General features: G+C 38.1%; 1 protein-coding gene across 7 annotated transcripts in view; it reads right to left on the bottom strand.

Annotated features, from left to right (window-relative positions):
- The window catches only part of Mipol1 (mirror-image polydactyly 1), a 335,084-nt gene that overhangs the window by 93,660 nt on the left and 221,751 nt on the right, over positions 1-19,673 (bottom strand). The window lies entirely within an intron of this gene.

The raw sequence follows: 19,673 nt of genomic DNA, 5'->3' as shown, positions 1-19,673 counted from the left end.
AGAGAGGCATCCGGAGTGGAGATAAGCCCAGCGCGCATTTCACACACACTTTAATGTGGCGCCGCTGCCTGCTCGCGCTAGATTTTCTTTTAACTTTATTAACAGTAAAACTCAGGAAATTTTAAGCATGTTGTCAAGCCATCTTTGATACACAAAACTGTGACCTGATTCTTACAGATAGAAGTTAACCCTGTCAACTCCTTTTCTGCAAGGGAAAACTTCCTCCTACAAGTGCAGTGACAGAAACTTTCTTTGTTAGAGACACTTTGCTAAAAGAATAGGCAATTAAGTCTACAAAATTTTAAATCCAGTTTAACTTATAAAGTATAATTGTTATAGATATTAATGAGAACTATGGCATTTTCATGCATATATACATTGTGTGATATATGAGAAAAAGAAACTTTTACCATTTATTATAGATTTATCAGTTTTTTGTGGTATAAACTTTTCTTTATTGGTTATTTTATTTATTTACATTTCAAATCCTATCCCCCTTCTGAGTTTCCCCTCCACAAACCCCCTATCCCCTCCCCTTCCCCCTGCTTCTATGACGGTGCTCCCCTGCCCACTCACTCCCACCTCAGTGCCCTAGCTTTCCTCTACACTGGGTCATTGAGCCTCCACAGGGCCAAGGGCCTTCCCGCCCATTGATGCCTGACAAGGCCCATCCTCTGCTACATATGCGGCTGGAGCCATGGGTCGCTCCATGTGTACTCTTTGGTTGGTGGTTTAGTCCCCAGGAGCTCTGGGTATCTGGTTGGTTGATACTGTTGTTCTTCCTATGGGGTTGCAAACCCCTTCAGCTCCTTCAGTCCTTTCCTAACTCCTCCATTGGGGTCCCCATGCTCAGTCCAATGGCTGGCTGCATAAACTTTTAAGGTATTTCCTCCTAGCTTTTTGGAGTAAATTGTTACTTGCATTTTCATTTTGGTAGGGCTCAAAGTCCTAGTTTTAAAATAGTTACACATGTTGCCACCATCATTTTCACACGTTTTAAGAAATGCCAAGAAGAGTTTAACATTACTTATAAAATAGGGTACTAGTATGACAAGTTTTCATACTGTTTATTTAAAATTCAATTTACATGAAAACATTGTCTTTCAGTTTAAATGGCCTTTGACAGCTAACATGCAATTGTTTCAAACCTGAAAACTACACTGTCGATAATTAAAAGTAATTTAAAGTCTGGAGCCAGAGGATCAGCATCTTGCTGAATGCATAAGATTTCAGTGGAATTAGTTTCTTGCATAAGAATGTAGTAAATAGGAAAATAATAAAAACCCAATTATGAGAAAATTAATTAGTGTAATGAAAATGAACACTAGATAATGCAACTTTTCTATTTTAATAATGGAAAATTATAAAAGCATGGAGCAGCCTGGATATTTGCATATAAGTTTAGGTACAAGATATTAGTTTGTTTTCTATCTGGGCTAAGAAATTGTAACAGAGTTACTCTGTAATTAAATTTAAGATGTTAGAATGATTGCTTTAATTTTCTGAATTTCATAACTACAGGTAAGATATCCCTTCTAACTAGGAAAAGACACTCAAAATAAACTCTTGTTTGCATATTAAAAATGTTTTCTCCTTTAGTTATATCCTTATAGATGCTTCATAGTTTGTATTTTTTTTATCTTTTGTACTTATAGTCTTATTTTTAGGTAAAATTTCATAAAAGTAAAACATATATGTAACATCCAATAACTATACATATAGTTTTTTTCAAACTAGGCTTATGGAATTATAATTACAGACAATGAAACGCAATGATTTGTATTCTATTATCTGTATTTTTTTTTTTTTGGAGCTGGGGACCGAACCCAGGGCCTTGCGCTTCCTAGGTAAGCGCTCTACCACTGAGCTAAATCCCCAGCCCCCTATTATCTGTATTTTTTATAATTTGAGACAGAGTAAGAAATCTGTAGGACAGATCATACTGGAACACACTGTGTAGCCCATGTCTGGGACTTAAAGTAACTTTTTTTCCAGCTTTCCAACTGCTGCCATTACAGGCATGAGCCACCTGGTCATTTCTGTACACTGTAACACACACATGCACACACACACACACACACACACGCACTCACATGCACACACATACATATACACACACACACGTACGCGCGCGCGCACACACACACACACACACACACACACACACACACACACACAGCATTGCAGTCAAGGTATAAAACATTTCCATTATCTTCAAATGTCTCTCTGTACATCAGTGAGTCCCTAACCTTCGTTTATACTTATCCTCTGCTTTATAGCCTTACTTTCTCTGGAATATTATGTAAAAGAAACTAGCTCTTATTTTACTTAATGCACTTTGAGATTTGTTTATGTTATTGTACATACCAGTTGTTTGTTCTTTTATAATCATGAACAACGCTATGTTGAGAATTACAAAGTGAATATCTACTCACCAGCTGAGCAACATTTTGCTTTAGTTTTAGAAGCTATTAATACAGTCACTATAAATATCTGCAGTATATATCATTTTCATTTTTCTTGAGTATCTAACTGCTCAGACATAGATTTATGGTCCTATGATATGTATATTTATATATTTTAGGAAGAAATTCCAAAACTTGATGGTTTCACTGAAATAATACTCAGGGTTCAGTCTTAGAAGGATATCACCTAATGCATTCCTGTTCTGGAAGTGGATGGTTAAAGTGCTTACAGACATTACCACAGTTTGTCCTTGCAACCTGCCTATAGAATAGTCCTCACTATTTCCCAGTGAAGCATGAATCACATGATCATTAGGTAAAAGAATTACTGACAGCCAGATTCATCATAATGCATCTTCTGCATTCTGTGTCCTTTCGTCACACCTGAAATAATAATGATAAAGATTGGCTGCCTAGTGCTAAAGTTTATACCTCCTCTGAGTATTGTGGTTGGAAGGGACAGCTTTTTGAACTGGTACTACGTTAGAAAGGAACTATGCTGTTTTAGTAAGTCTTATCTAGCAATTCAGAAGGACAAAGGCAGGATTATACTGTTCACAGAACTGAGCGATATTTACTGTTGCTACTGTGGATAACAATCGTTATCTTATTTTCAAATCTTTTATGTTTGCTTTCAATGTGTTTTTAATAGTTATAGTCTGAAACGGTTCAGCTTTCCCTCAGTATCACCAAGATGATTAATTCTCTTTAGACAGAGCAGAGGCAGTTGATTGTCTTCATGATATCTGCTAAATAAAGGAGCATGGCATGCAAATAAAATGAAGACTCGGGCCACAGATTTGAGAGGCATCTTAGAGGTAATACAGTCCTATTTTTATGATGAGAGAATTTCTGCCATTTCAACATATGCAGAGGAAACAGTTGGAACTTGTCCAAGGCTTCACAACTAATTACAAGAACAGTTGATAGAAATATTCATAAGGCATTGTTCATCTCATATTACAAGACCACATTTGAATATGATGTAATTTAAGTGTATGTTACATTTTTAAAGAGTAATTTTGAAAGAATAGGCATAAATATATTAAACTGTGTTATAGTTATGAACATACCTAGAGACATCTTGCATGTCTTTAAGGATATGTCTAGACAGTTGTTCAAGCAATGACTATAGGACATGCAGGATTTTAGTTCTCAAACTTGTGAGCAGATTTCGAGCTTGGTAGATAACGTGTAACTCTAAATATGGGAAAAAGTAGTGTATAAATTAAAGTCTTATCAAAATGATAAAAGTGAGAAGATTTCCTATACAATCCATCTCAGAAGGACTTACTTGCTCACTACATTGTGTAATGCTTTTTTAGAGCATTTTAGTGGTTATATTTTATACTTATGTCTTGTCCTTTGGTTTACCAAAATGAAGACAATCAAGTCATTCATTCATAAAGAACAGTATATGCACTGCTCAATGACCCATGAGGAGGACTGATATGAGAGAGGGGCAGGAGATTGTGGTGGAAAAGAAATTATATTATTAACAACTGAAGTTGATCCTTGAGCTATAAGCACAACTCACAGAAACAAGTTAGAAATTTAGAAAAAGTATGCTAGAAACAGAGCCCAGCAAGGTCCATGCAACCAGAGACTGGGAGGGCATCCTGACTCTCTACTGCAAGCATTAGGCAACCTAGTGCTTCATGTGCTCCCACTTTCTCATCTACACAATGGAGTAAGCTAAAATCTATTTGCGAGGTGCTGATACTCATACAATATAATGAAACCTGTGACATACATACAATAGTACACAGCACATAAAAGGTTTCAATGACCTATTGTTGAATCATTAGTAGGACAAAAGCTGCATCATCAATTTGCTGAGTGAGGAGTTGAGTAGAAGTTAATATCTACCACGCAGGAGAAGAAAATAAATGTTCAGCACCACTCTGCCTCAGAAACTTAACACCTTTGCACTCAGAACAAAAAGATGGATGAGCCTCTGTGAGGCCATTTGTGGGTTTTCTTATGAGTCTATGTATCTCTACCAAGAAACCCATTGTTGACCAAGACAGCGCCTACACACCTTTTGTTAGTAATAAACTATGTGCGCTATATTAAGAAATGTAAGGGATAAAAAGACTGCCTTGCTTTCTCAGGCACATGTTACTTCATCCCCTTTCTTGGTTAAACAGCTTCGCTCAAAGCACAATGCTTCAATATTATGAAGTTTATAAAAGACTTAAAGTATAAGACATTATTGAACTTGACACGGTAAGAAATTGAATGCTTTTGTTGAAGAGATAAATGTTATTTCTATCATTTTGGAAGGGAGGAAAATAAGAGAGAATAATATTATTAACTATATGGATATTTTAGAAGCAGGAAAAATGATACAAAAGAAATCCAGGTTTTCCAAATCATAATATTTTACTATAATTTTTTATACATCCATAAGAAAATAAAAATAAGGCCCAGCAAACATTGTTCTATGGAGCCACTTACTTATTCTTACAATGCATCATCATGGTAGCTACTAGTCCCATTTTACACCTGAGACAACTGCTATCTAATTCACAAAAGATCACTAACCACCATGTCACTAGTCCTAAGTGGTGAAACAAGGATTTTGAACTCAGGTGCTCTGAATTCTCCTTCCTCTTAGTCACTATGCTATAAACACTAGGTAAAAATTGGTACTTTGAATTAGATGTTAAGGGAAGAGTTTTGGAGGACAATTCCAATAATCCATCTACAAAGAATTCCTGCCCCTAAGATTCAGGGAATGTTGTGGAAGCCTGGTGAAAAGTGTGTACGAGCTAGAGGACCAGTGAGTTTTCTATGGGAGACTGTGTCTCCTAGAAATATCAGAAGCTATACCCAGAAAGTCTCACACACATGACTTCCCGAATGGAAGCTGAACAAGCACTAAAGCAGTGGACATGCCAAAGGGCATGGAGAAAAGACCACGGGGTCTTAACCCTATAGAAAAATCTACAGCCAACTAAGCAATTCTGAGAGCAGGAGAAATACTTTATCCAGGGAAGAGTACACCAGTTGGTTATCCATTTGATATAAATGGTTTTCCATGAAAACATACATGCAAGTAACATTATACAGACTGATGGTTATATTTGCATATTTAAGCATATATATGCACATACATATACATATATGTGTATAACCACAAATAATAAAAAAGAAGCCATGACTTAGAAAGAGTAAGGAGGGGTTTATGGGAGGGTTTGGACAGTGGAAATGGGGCAATGATGTAATTATAAAAGAAATCATTAAAAACTATGATGTTAATATTAATGATATTAAAGAGTAAAGAATTATTTTACATAAGTTTACACAAAGGAATTGAACTACTTGAGGAAGATTATAAGGCATTTTTTTCTTTTTCGTGCTAGAATTATTTCACTTAACATTAACCCACTCTCCTATCCATGCCTTCACAGATGACAAGACTTGTGGTGAGTAGTATTCCATAATATGGTATATTAACTACTTTCCCTTTATTCATTCATTGGCAGATAGACTTTGTGTATATTTTTGTTTCTTGGCTAGTGTGAGTAACAACACAATTCATGTGAGAGTGCAGATGTCTCTGGCATAATGCTTTTATTCTCACTGGCTATACACCCAGTAGTAATCATGTCCATGTTTATATGCATCATCTTCTGTCTTTTGGATAACTCTCATGTACCCGATGATGAGTAGTGTTGAAGTCAGCTGCTGATGCTTGTGTCCCAACACAGCAAAGTGTCCATTGCATATTTTACTATAAGGTTGTTTTCTTAAGTGGAGTTTATTATGTATTTCAGGTATTATTGACTTCTCAGATGTGTAGTTTCCCTTTTAGTTTTAGTGTGTGGAAACTTTCTTTTCAAATTTTGTGTAAAGATATTTTAAAAGTTTTGTGTTTAACCATTTCTCTTTATGTTATGTCATCCTGTGGAGGACATATCTCTTCTGTCTATCTCTTAGATTTAATGAATACTATTTCATGAAATACTATTCTGGCTTTGTGCTCCTTGGTAATTAGGCATCAGTTCCACTTTGGCCCCTGATACTTCTTGGTTATCCCTCTGAAAGTCATTCTTACTGACATGTACAAAATTACTGAAAGTTCCTAGGTTTCATATATAAAATAGTCATCATTTAATAAGATTTGATATATACAGAAATCTAGAACACATTTTAATCAAGTGCTGTTTATGATCTGTTTACTGCTCTTTGGGGAGTGTGAACCTGGAAGAGAGAGGCCTAAAAATAAGGCAAACTAAAGCCAACTTTATTCAGAGCATCAGACAGTTTATACTCTGAGAGCTCAGAATATTTACAAGAGTAAAGTATACAGTCACAAGGACAAATCTCATGTGGTAAAAAACAAAACATGTTTTCTGTATTGGCATACTAAAAAAATTAACAGTAGCTAATTATTATTTATTTATTTATTTATTTTATTTTTATTAACTTGAGTATTTCTTATATACATTTCGAGTGTTATTCCCTTTCCCTGTTTCCGGGCAAACATCCCCCTCCCCCCTCCCCTTTCTTATCGGTGTTCCCCTCCCCATCCTCCCCCCATTGCCGCCCTCCCCCCAACAATCACGTTCACTGGGGGTTCAGTCTTAGCAGGACCCAGGGCTTCCCCTTCCACTGGTGCTCTTACTAGGATATTCATTGCTACCGATGAGGTCAGAGTCCAGGGTCAGTCCATGTATAGTCTTTAGGTAGTGGCTTAGTCCCTGGAAGCTCTGGTTGCTTAGCATTGTTGTACATATGGGGTCTCGAGCCCCTTCAAGCTCTTCCAGTTCTTTCTCTGATTCCTTCAACGGGGGTCCTATTCTCAGTTCAGTGGTTTGCTGCTGGCATTCGCCTCTGTATTTGCTGTATTCTGGCTGTGTCTCTCAGGAGCGATCTACATCCGGCTCCTGTCAGCCTGCACGTCTTTGCTTCATCCATCTTGTCTAATTGGGTGGCTGTATATGTATGGGCCACATGTGGGGCAGGCTCTCAATGGGTGTTCCTTCAGTCTCTGTTTTAATCTTTGCCTCTCTATTCCTTGCCAAGGGTATTCTTGTTCCCCTTTTAAAGAAGGAGTGAAGCATTCACATTTTGATCATCCGTCTTGAGTTTCATTTGTTCTAGGCATCTAGGGTAATTCAAGCATTTGGGCTAATAGCCACTTATCAATGAGTGCATACCATGTGTGTTTTTCGGTGATTGGGTTACCTCACTCAGGATGATATTTTCCAGTTCCAACCATTTGCCTACGAATTTCATAAAGTCATTGTTTTTGATAGCTGAGTAATATTCCATTGTGTAGATGTACCACATTTTCTGTATCCATTCCTCTGTTGAAGGGCATCTGGGTTCTTTCCAGCTTCTGGCTATTATAAATAAGGCTGCTATGAACATAGTGGAACACGTGTCTTTTTTATATGTTGGGGCATCTTTTGGGTATATACCCAAGAGAGATATAGCTGGATCCTCAGGCAGTTCAATGTCCAATTTTCTGAGGAACCTCCAGACTGATTTCCAGAATGGTTGTACCAGTCTGCAATCCCACCAACAATGGAGGAGTGTTCCTCTTTCTCCACATCCTCGCCAGCATCTGCTGTCACCTGAGTTTTTGATCTTAGCCATTCTCACTGGTGTGAGGTGAAATCTCAGGGTTGTTTTGATTTGCATTTCCCTTATGACTAAAGATGTTGAACATTTCTTTAGGTGTTTCTCAACCATTTGGCATTCCTCAGCTGTGAATTCTTTGCTCTGAACCCCATTTTTTAATAGGGTTATTTGTCTCCCTGCGGTCTAACTTCTTGATTTCTTTGTATATTTTGGATATAAGGCCTCTATCTGTTGTAGGATTGGTAAAGATCTTTTCCCAATCTGTTGGTTGCCGATTTGTCCTAACCACAGTGTCCTTTGCCTTACAGAAGCTTTGCAGTTTTATGAGATCCCATTTGTCGATTCTTGATCTTAGAGCATAAGCCATTGGTGTTTTGTTCAGGAAATTTTTTCCAGTGCCCATGTGTTCCAGATGCTTCCCTAGTTTTTCTTCTATTAGTTTGAGTGTGTCTGGTTTGATGTGGAGGTCCTTGATCCACTTGGACTTAAGCTTTGTACAGGGTGATAAGCATAGATCGATCTGCATTCTTCTACATGTTGCCCTCCAGTTGAACCAGCACCATTTGCTGAAAATGCTATCTTTTTTCCATTTGATGGTTTTGGCTCCTTTGTCAAAAATCAAGTGACCATAGGTGTGTGGGTTCATTTCTGGGTCTTCAATTCTATTCCATTGGTCTATCTGTCTGTCTCTGTACCAATACCATGCAGTTTTTATCACTATTGCTCTGTAATACTGCTTGAGTTCAGGGATAGTGATTCCCCCTGAAGTCCTTTTATTGTTGAGGATAGTTTTAGCTATCCTGGGTTTTTTGTTATTCCAGATGAATTTGCAAATTGTTCTGTCTAACTCTTTGAAGAATTGGATTGGTATTTTGATGGGGATTGCATTGAATCTGTAGATCGCTTTTGGTAAAATGGCCATTTTTACTATATTAATCCTGCCAATCCATGAGCATGGGAGATCTTCTTCCAAAAGTAACTAATTTTAATGAATAATCTAAAGTCAACTTTCTCCTATTCACTATACCTGTGACACAAAAGCACATTACAAGAACAATTCTATGCGCAGAACTCCATTCTTGGCAGTATTCCATACCCCTCCCCCACCACACACACACACACACACACACACACACACACACACACACACACACACACACTCTTTTGTAATAGAAGGATATCCAGAGTGGTTTTGATTTGAGATGTTGTAGATAAATACACTTGTCATTTGATGCATGAGTATCCTATAAGTAAGCAAATTATAACCACAATGAATAGTAGATCAGTGAAAGCACTGTGTGTGTAATTCTCTGCTACAAAGAACAGAGATCAATACTATTTACAGTACTTTTAGTTACATTATTATATTGATCAGAAAAATCTAGAGAATAGCATGAAAAGAGACCCATATATTTAGTAGTTCAGGTATCTTATAGAATGAAAATCCACATTTGACTTTAATAGAAATACAAACATTATTATATCCTCTGCAAATGGGAAGTAATTTAAATCCCGCCCCCCCAAATTAAAGACCATCCATTCTCCACATGAATGAATGAATGTATTATGGTCTGAAGGTCCAGTCATAAATGCATAAATGCAAAATCACTAGTGAGGTAACTTGTCCCTTGGTGCATAAAGACCATCCCTTGGCCCCAGGTAGGCAGACTTGACTCCTGATGTTCTGGCCTCATATCTTCAGCTGGAGGTGTGCTATCTTTCTGGTTACTTTCACTATCTCTTTGCTCTTGACCAGTATCCTTGATAGACTGCGGCTGAAGAAGCCAAAGGGAAATCTGTAATGTTTCCCCAAATCCATCTACAATGACACGTACATATCCCTTCCCAATTTTCTTCTGGAGAAGTAAAAATAGGGCAGGTTAATGTGTCAGCTTGCTTATTTCCTTCTGTAATAAAACCATGGAGGTTAGAGTGGGCACAAGTATAAGTCTATTGCCGGGACTGACCCTACAACACAAGAAACTGAAAGGACATTAAAGGGTTTATGAATTAGCCAAAATAGATGACTCAGAATAGCCAGTTCCACCCATCTCGCTGGAGAAGTAGATTGATGAAGGTCTGGACCATGCGACCTTTCCTATACCCTAGGTGAACCACTAACAAAAGATGTATCTGCCTGTGGAATGAGAAAAGGTTGGACAAATTTTGTAATCACAATTTCAGTTCCAATGAGAACATCCCATAGCTTGACAGCTGGATAATGAGTTCCTATCCTTCCACAGTAACCTGCTAACGAAACTGGGAAATCATAGATTCCATACCACTCCTAAAAATGGGTTGTCAGGTAAGGTTAGTACACAAACATCAAACCCATACAACTGTTGACTTCAGGTCCTCCCTGATTTACTAATTGAGCAAGAAGAGTAGTGTGAGCAGTTAGTAATTTATGGCCCATATGCTGAAAACAGGTCCATCCCAAAGGTTTACCTTTCTGTGCATCCCATGGGGAAGGCAATATAGTGAGGAAGTAAGTAAGTTTAAATGACGTGACAGACCCACAAGGATCTAACACAGCTTCTGTTGGTCAGGACTCAAATAGCTGTAGTTCTTTTCTTGCCCCTTGAGATAATATATGAGTACCTTTCTAGAGTTTTAAACAGATTGGTTAGTACATATTTAAGCATAAACAAATTACTTTCTCTGCTGTGCCCAAGAATGCTTAGCTTGAAGACGTAGTAAATCGTCACCAAGAAGTAAATATGATTCAAAACTAGATTGATATAAAATTCCTCACCTCCTGCTTCAGGGCCATTTTCAGGCAACACATACCTAAAGGAGGTTTTTGTTAGGGAGCTGAAGGAACTGTCACCAGCACAGTTATCTGTGGTGCTGTTTTTACTTTTAATTTTGCCTGAATGGAGACTATCTGTTTTTTTGCCTTTTTTACTAATGTTAAAGTTTATCCAGTTTATATTCATTCAAGAAATTATCTCCTTTCCTTATGGCTGATATCCTCCTTATCTTTCCTACGCATTTTGATAACTTTCCAAGTCAATGCACAAGTGACCCAAGTTGAACAGGGATCTTTCCCCCTTGTTATTGCTACCTTTTCACTATTCTTTACGATTCTATCCCATGGTTCAGCTAAAGTCCCTTCTTCTGGAAGCCGTTCTTTAAAATAAAATCATGTACAAGCTTGGCACAGGCAAAGGCTTCCATGGATTCTGCCCCTCGTGCTCAGCCCTCATTCTCCTATGTCACAACTGACTTCAGGCCCCTGCTTCCTGGTACCACTTTGTTTACTGCTCTAGTTGGTGTTGTGAACCTGGGAGAGTGGGGGCCGAAAATAAGACGGACTAAAGTCTCATGCAGTAGCCAACTTTATTCAGAGCAACCGACAATTTATACTGAAGAAGAGTCACCTGCGTGAAGTGTACAACTCACGAGGACAAAACCCATGTTTTCCCACAGCGGCATATGAACAAGCAACAATAGCCAGCTGTGAGGAATAATCTAAAGTGAATGCACTCCTACCCAGTACAGCTGGGAGAGGCAGAAAAGCACATTCCAAGAACAATTCTGTGGTTTGGAAGAACTGAGGTCACAAGGCTCTTTTGAGTTTTTTTATTTTTTTGGAGTTTTCTCACAAGCACTGAGAAAACTCCTCCCAGGACTCCATTTCTGCAGTGTGTTCTGATAATGATCCTCAGTGAGTGTCTATTAATAAATTTCTTTCTAACTACAGCACCTATTCTTGAAATTAATTTTCTCAAGAAAAGAATAGCGTGTGTGTGTGTGTATGTGTGTGTGTGTGTGTGTGTGCACGCATGTGTGTACGTGTGCGTGTGTGTAAAGTACAGGCCAGAGCATGGGTTCCTAGCTGGGAGTGTAGCTTAGTGGTAGAGTGAATGCTTAGTATGTAGGTTCCCAGCAAAGCCCATTGTCTCCTCTCATGTCAGGAAACACTCCTTCCACTAAGCTCTGTGGTGCCACCTAAGAATATGAGCACACAGAGAAAATTAAAGACTTACTTAAACTCAAGAAACAAAGTGTCCCAGATGACTTATCTTCTCTTCTACGTTTCCGTCACAAACATTTCTCTACATGTAGTACCCTTCTATTTAGTTAGCCAATAGGTTTGTTTATTTGCTTAGGATCCTGTATGTTTCTGTACTGCATCTATTGTGCACCTCCTTACCTGAACACCTGCTGAACTAAGAGTCTTGCCAGCAAAAAAAATTGAAATTATGCAATCTGCAATTCAGTCCATGGCAAGCACTAGTGTTGAATTTCTTTTCTAGCTTTCAACATCAATTACTGAACAGTCTGCATAGAAATATTGCCAAGTGAAGTCGCTTGTGACACAGGGTAAGCAGGTGAGCATGACTATCACCTCAGCTCAGGACTTTTCAGGCGCTCACAGTAAGAACATAATCACTGCCATGTAACTGACCAGAACATTCTCGAATTCACCAAGGTGGTGAAGGGAAAACCAACCTGACTATGAGATCTCTAATAAATATGGACTTCGCATTATTCAGACAGCTTCCCCTGCCCCGCCTCTGTGTGTGTGTGTGTGTGTGTGTGTGTGTGTGTGTGTGTGTGTGTGTATTTCAAATAAAACATAAAATGGCTACTGAAAATTTTTGGTATGTAACTAATACAAATTACAAAAGCATAAATATAAAGTTGTATGGCCAAGAATATATTAAATATATATCATACTGAACTAGACCACAACTAAGAGTATTAAAGTATTAAGACAACAAATACTAATGTATAATCCTTTTAATTGCAAAATAGTTTTATCCACATGTTAAGGTCCAAACCAAAAAATTTCTATTCACAATCATTGTAAAGACCAACCAGAAGTTCTCAAAGATTTCTGACTTAAATATATCTTCGAAAAAATCAATTCAGATCTTAAAGAACAGGAGGTAAAGCAGGCTTCACAAACACACTAAATGTTTTCTCAAAAACTTCGAGTTGACATAAAGGCATTGAAATAAGTAAGGCCATGTTTTTAGGAGATGGCAACTTATACAGAAGAAAACAGAGCTGGCTTCAGCTAACTTCATGTTAGTTAACATATAATTTAAAACAGTCATTTGTAGAGAAATTCAGTTTCTCAATATGTAAATTGTTTGGAAGTTGTGCATGTGAGGGCAATAAGGAATTCTCTCTCCCTGTCTTCTTTTGGATGCTCACACAGCAGCACAGCCCAGGGCGCGCTGCTGCAGATTTTAACTGTTGTACGGAACTACTCAAAATGCTTTTGATCCGTTTTATCTTCTAAGTTAGCAAAGAAATGTTGCAATAAGAAACACCAACAAAGATCTGGAAAAGCTAAGCTCTGGATTACCATATTGTGTGCTCCTGGCATTCAATGCTTCATACAAAGGCAGTGGTGTTCAAAGTAAGAAAAGAAATAGAAGGAGGAGAGAAAAAAGGAAGCTGGTCTCAGAAAGTGCAGAGCACCAAGTAAATGATACTCTCCTACATCACTTCTTTTTCACAGACTGGATGTTAGAAGAGCTGCAGCAATTAGGCCTTTGTTAATTACCAGCTGTTGAAACAGATGTGTTGACTATCCGTATTAGTTAACAGCTGGGTGAGGAGAACAATTGATGCTCCCTAAAACCAACAGCCAGCTGCTCTTCAGTAATTATCTCCAATTAATAATACAGGTGATAACAGCAAAAAGCTCCCATCCCTCTCCTTCAATAACTTTTTCAGTTTCAATAACCATGGCTTTATCATTACGCAGTGATGGGTAATACATTTACTACAGTAAGTGAGGTCGGTATATTGGAGTTGCATTAACTCCACAGTAGTTTCCATTATGCAATTTCTGCAGAAGGAATCAGACAAGTGCTAAAAGTAGAAGCAGACATTCTGTAGGCTTTTATTTATCATATTTCAAATGTCACTGCCAACTTACTTTTCTCTGGTACTAACAATAACAGCTAAGCACTTAAGTTCTTTGAAAAAGAGAAGCATAGCTAAAGTCTGTTCGTTTTGATTTGCAGGCATTGTCACCATTGATGGGTTATATTTGGTTCGCTGAAGCAATATATTTTCTCTTGGTTTACCTAAATATCAGTGAGTTGTTCTCTGCCTTATATTTCCTAGGTGACTGGAGGAAACAATTTTACCAAACTGAAGATTTTTATCTCAGAGCAGTAAACATCACATGTATACTAAGCGATCAGTAAGACAAACAAACAACCAAGAAATCAAGAAACACACTTTAGTTTTATAAACATCACCTTATCATGTGTAATACTCAGGTTTCTAATTGTAATATTAAAGTAAATATTCCAATAAATCAGACCAAAATCCTGCAATGATTACTTACTTTAAAATTATATTTTCTATTTCCTTCATTTGAGATGTTTCTATCGAAACCTTACTTACTAGAAATGTAAGACAATGATGTAAAGACGCAGGCAAACCGTCTCGATCCTGTGGAGGTGTCTACAGGAATTCACAACCGTTATCTATTCACTAATTAAAGAACACTTAAAGATACTGCCTTTCTGAAAACAAGGATTAGAGCTGGCTGAATAACCCCCTTTCACAACCCTTCCTTGTGGCTCTCTTGGGTCATCATGAGCAGCTTGTTCTTCCAGAATTAAATAGAAAAGCCTGCTGACTACCAGCTCTGAGTGCCCCAGTTAGGCATCAGGACGATTAATAGGGACAGAAACTTTAAATAACATGTAAATAAATCGTCCCAGTACAAGTGGCTGTAACAAAAACGTGAACAGAGACAAACTTTCTAAAGCAATATTATTTATGTTGCTACTTGGGTTGTATTGATGCTTGCTATAGAATCCATTAGTTAAAAACTCTTACTACATTTTATATAGTTGCTTCTAAAGTGAAATTGTATGCATACACAATTACAAAGTAAGACAGAAGTGGACATACAAAAAAATAGCCATTTCTACAAAAGTAACTTTGAAGGAGAATATGTAATAAGATTCTGTAATTACACGGAATCACAATACGTGAAGGCTAATAAAGTGCATAATGAGAAAGCAAATGCTAATTTTCCTTAAAAATCTCTATTGTCCAACTATTTCTCAGTTCTACATAAAGAGCTATCTCTCAGCACAGTAGCAGGCAGAACAGCTAACTGGCTTCTGCCCATCATTGCAGTCAGCGCTTCCTTCCCATTGGCTAGAAAACTGCAGCAGAACCAGGCAACAGAGCAGCCAGCCAGGCTTCTCTGGTTTGTGGAATGAACAGGTTGTGGTAACCACTCAACGAGCCCTCACTCCATCCATGCACAGCTTCTGCTGGAGTAGAGGTCAGCCCTCTTTTATCCTAGGAGACCCGAGCAGGGGAAGCAGAAGTGAAACCTCTTCTGAAAGCACAGTTCCTAGGTTCTCTCCTGTTTAAAATCACCCAGGAAGTGTATGTCCTTTCTTTTCTACGAAACATGGGAATCAATATATACATAGTAAACATCTGGCTGCAATACAACTCCTCGAAAAGAGTCCTTTTAAAAAATAAAAAAATGATTAAGTCTAACCCAGAATGGGACCCAGGTATTCCTAAGTGCTTTTCATAACAATTTCAATGTATTTCAGCGTAAGAATTTTACTCCATGTTCACTGTCCTGAGGTAATCACCTGTACTGTATCAGTGAGCCTATATCCCTATAGTTGAGCATGCCTTTCCTATGGGGTCACAGACACACTCATAAACTTCTCATTGCACCTCCTTCTGTATTAACAGAATTTAGTTTCATCTGCAGTTTCCCTCCTTCATTTTACCGAGCAGGCATCTGAAACAGGCATTTTCTAAATGTCTACTCCTTGGGCCTATCCTTATGAGATGGCACTGGTTCCCTGAGCACAGCTGAGAGCTGACACATCTGGGCAGTGGTGGTAAGAGAACAAGTAGCTCAGAGTCTTCACAGGGCAGATTAGCACCACCACTACAGCAGGGCCATTAACCATATAGGAAGCCTTCCAAGATCAAACAGGACCAGGAGACCTCACACAATCAGGGAAAGATAAGCCCCAATCTGACGCTTCCTCCTCTATTATTCCGACTTTTAAAAGGTGTATTTGTTTTACTTCTATAAGAAATACTCCTCCTTTTAGACCATAGCACAGACTGCACAGGGAATTAGCATTGGAACCACAAAGTGATCACTGAACTTTGACTGTCCGCGCCCATCAGGTCCAGGCTTTGTATTTTCAAATAGCAATCACGTATCTTACTTACACTGTAAAGTTGGCATTTCCTGACAACTCCCCAAACTCACGTGTCTTCATTAATCAAATCCATGTCTCAATGCCATCACCTTTGTAAGTAACATCATAATTTCCCAATAACTCGGCCTTAAAAGCTCGAAGGTACCTTAAACGTCTTCATTTATTATGTTAGGTCAATTCTTGTTACTATCCTCAAGCTTCTCACAATTATTGTTTATTTATTACCCCTAATGTTGTTAAGAGAAGTTCCAATCTTCATCATTTCATTCACAGAACTCATTAACAGCCTACAGCATTTCCTGCCTTCACATGCCTGTATATTTAATTCACTGAAATTATTAAAATGGTTACATATTTTTTATCCAATGCACGTTACCAAGTCACATGACTTCAGGCTAAAATCTTTAGAACCCATCTAATGTTTGCTTCAAGAAAAATAATCTTTGTGCATTTTTCAGTAGCCTGTTCAATAACATCAGAGTTGTCTACAGGATGACCAACTATTACAGTTCCCTTTCTGTTCGCTGATAAAACACTCTGACCAAAGTAACTTGGGGATTAAGGGGTTCATTTAGCTTATTCTTCCAAGATATAGTCCTTAGGAGCAAGAACTGGAAAATCTTTAAGAATAAGATTGAGAGATGTGGCCGACTTCCAGGCTCATACTTAGCTTTCTTACAGACTGAGGATGCCTGCTCAGATAATGACTTTCCCCCCAAGCTGGGAAGAACAAAAGGAAAGTTGGCTAAGAGATATGTTGACCTTAGCAGCTGATTACTTAGCAAGTAGTAATAATTACGTTGTGCTTGGTCTATCAAATTACACGTCAAGTTATAGCAACAGAAATGTACCCTCTTTATAGATAAGTACTTGCATTTGAAATTTGGGACCACAAAACTTCTTGCTCATTTCTATGGAGGTTTTTAATAAATTAGTAGAAATGACAAACAAATCAAAACAACAAAAGCAAACCTCTTGATATCTTCTCCAAATCTACATTACAGCATTCTCATTTATTTAAAATTTTGGAAGACAATACAAACATAGGTTTATCAGTTTCTATTCGGCCCATAGATTTCTCACTGAACAGAGTTAACAGCTCTCATCTGCTCAATGTCTCGTATAATCTGTACACATGTTTGGCAAGTGGTATGATTTGCTTATGTAGAATACTGAGGTTTCAATAATTAAGGTTTATGGTTATTTTACAATTTCCAGGAACACAGGTCAATTACTTAGTAAGGCTTTTTGCTTTGTAAAAATGGAGGTAGGTAGACTTCTTAAACATATGCCTGACATGGACATAAAGGTTAGCTTTAAGTAACAACATGACATCACCTCAGAAGGGAGCCTCAATTACAGATTATTTAATTTGGTTGCCCAACGGTATGTTATGGGAAACTGCCTTAATTAAGCTGAATTATGGAAGAAGACCCGTACAGTGTGAGGAGTACCATCCTCTAGGCAGGGGCAATCCTCATTTGCCCAGCATGGAGAAATCTGGCTGAACACGAGCAGCGAGCATGCACGTATTCACCTCAACCTGCTCTTTTCTACGGCTGTGACCAGCTGCAGCATTCTCCTGTCAGTCCTGCCTCTCCGCTAGCATGGACTGTACCCGGGAACTGTGTGACAAACATCCCTTTCTGCTCCAAGTTGTTTTGTCTCAAGGTATTTTTTTATAGCAACAGAAATAAAACTTGGATACTAATGTTGATCACAAAATATACTAAGTTTGGCTTGCTCAAAAGCGAACAAATTTAGAGTATGAGAGAAAAAGAATATTTTTTATATCAAAAATATTAGAACATGTTTTAGCTTTACATGCTTTTCCTTAAATGTGCATAATGAGTACAGATGAAACCATGAGGAATGCAGGATAGGATCCATTGAAGTTGTAGTCTGTAACAAATACTCATGCTGCTGAAAACCTCTCATTACTGTAGAAAGTGAGACTGTTACAAAACTAAGGAAAAAGTCAAGAGTAAAGGACAGCATAATAATTTCCCAGAGCTGTCCCACAATGTCATGAACTGGGAGGATTAAGACAACAGGAATGTATTCTCTTACATTTCCAAAGCTCAGATGTCTGAAATCAAGTTGTTGTCAGGGTTGGTCCTACATAGAAGCTCAGAGGAAAAAAAAAATCTGTTCCATGGCCGTCTCTTGACTTCCGGGAGTTACCAAGAATCCAAAGGTATCCTCTGGCTCAGAGTCAGCACTCCTACCTCTGCTTCCATCATTTAATGGTTTTCCTTCCTTGTGCTTTGGGTGTCTATCTTTTTAAAAATCCCTTTTTATTGTTATCTGGTGTATTATGTACCACACCCACATGACATAGCATGCATGTGGAAGTCAGTGAACAACTTTTGTGTAGGTTAGATGTGTTGGGTCTCTATTTCTACCTTTACGTGTGGTCTGTGATCAAGCTCAAGTTGTCAAGGTTTTTAGTACTGCTTTATTTATCTGAGGACAAATGTTTCTAGGTCGTTATTCGAGATTATGTTGGTTTAGTAAATTAGTGGTTGTGGATTCTCCTCTGGTGGACATGACTTCACTGACACTGCACAGTTACCTAGACCAGTACCAGGCATGGTTTTCCTTTTGTGGACAGGATCTTGAGTCCAATTAAAGAGCCACTGTTTGTCACCAAGGTAAGCAAGCCAATAATGCAGTGGTTTTCAATTTCCCTAATGTTGTGACCCTTTAATACAGTTCCTAATGTTTGGTGACGCCCCCCAAGATCAAATCACTTTTGTTGCTACTTCACACTTGTGATTTTGCTACTTTTATGAATTGTAATGTAAATATATGTGATCCCTAAGGGGACTTGACTCACAGGTTGGAAACTTCTGAACTACGGCTACTGGTCATGGATGTGGTTTGTAGGCATCATAGTTGTGTGGGTCTGCTGGTTGTTCCACCCATGTGAATGGTGCCTTTTGGTCTCATAAAAGCCAGTACTTGGGAGAGAGCATTTAAGTTAGTTCCAGCTCAGGGGTCTCTGGACCCCACTTCTGAAATACATGTTGTCTTCAAAAATACCATTCAAACTGGCTATGTGAACAAAGCCATATCCCTTATGACACTGTCTTTAACCAGAATTTCTTACACTGATTGGCACATCATTGGCAATTGCCTCACTTAAACCCTTACTGCCTTTTATAAATTACCCATGAAGTAAAAACTCCAGAGTTTTGTTTGTATTATTTCAACTTCTTAGTACTTCCCCAAACTGTCTAGTTTTCTGTTGAAATTTCTTCTACTGAGCTCATTATAAATCTCTATATGTCAAGTCAAACAAAAAAAATCTTTGTATTCTTACATTTTAAAAATACCTTCCTATGTATGAGTGTGTCCGTGTGTGTGTGTGTGTGTGTGTGTGTGTGTATGTATGTATGTATGCATGTTTTCAGTGTGT

This window comes from Rattus norvegicus, chromosome 6 (genome assembly GCF_036323735.1).
Source record: "Rattus norvegicus strain BN/NHsdMcwi chromosome 6, GRCr8, whole genome shotgun sequence".
Taxonomy (NCBI): Eukaryota; Metazoa; Chordata; class Mammalia; order Rodentia; family Muridae; genus Rattus; species Rattus norvegicus.
Note: the sequence above shows the minus strand (reverse complement) of the source record. Positions and strands in the feature narration are given on the sequence as shown.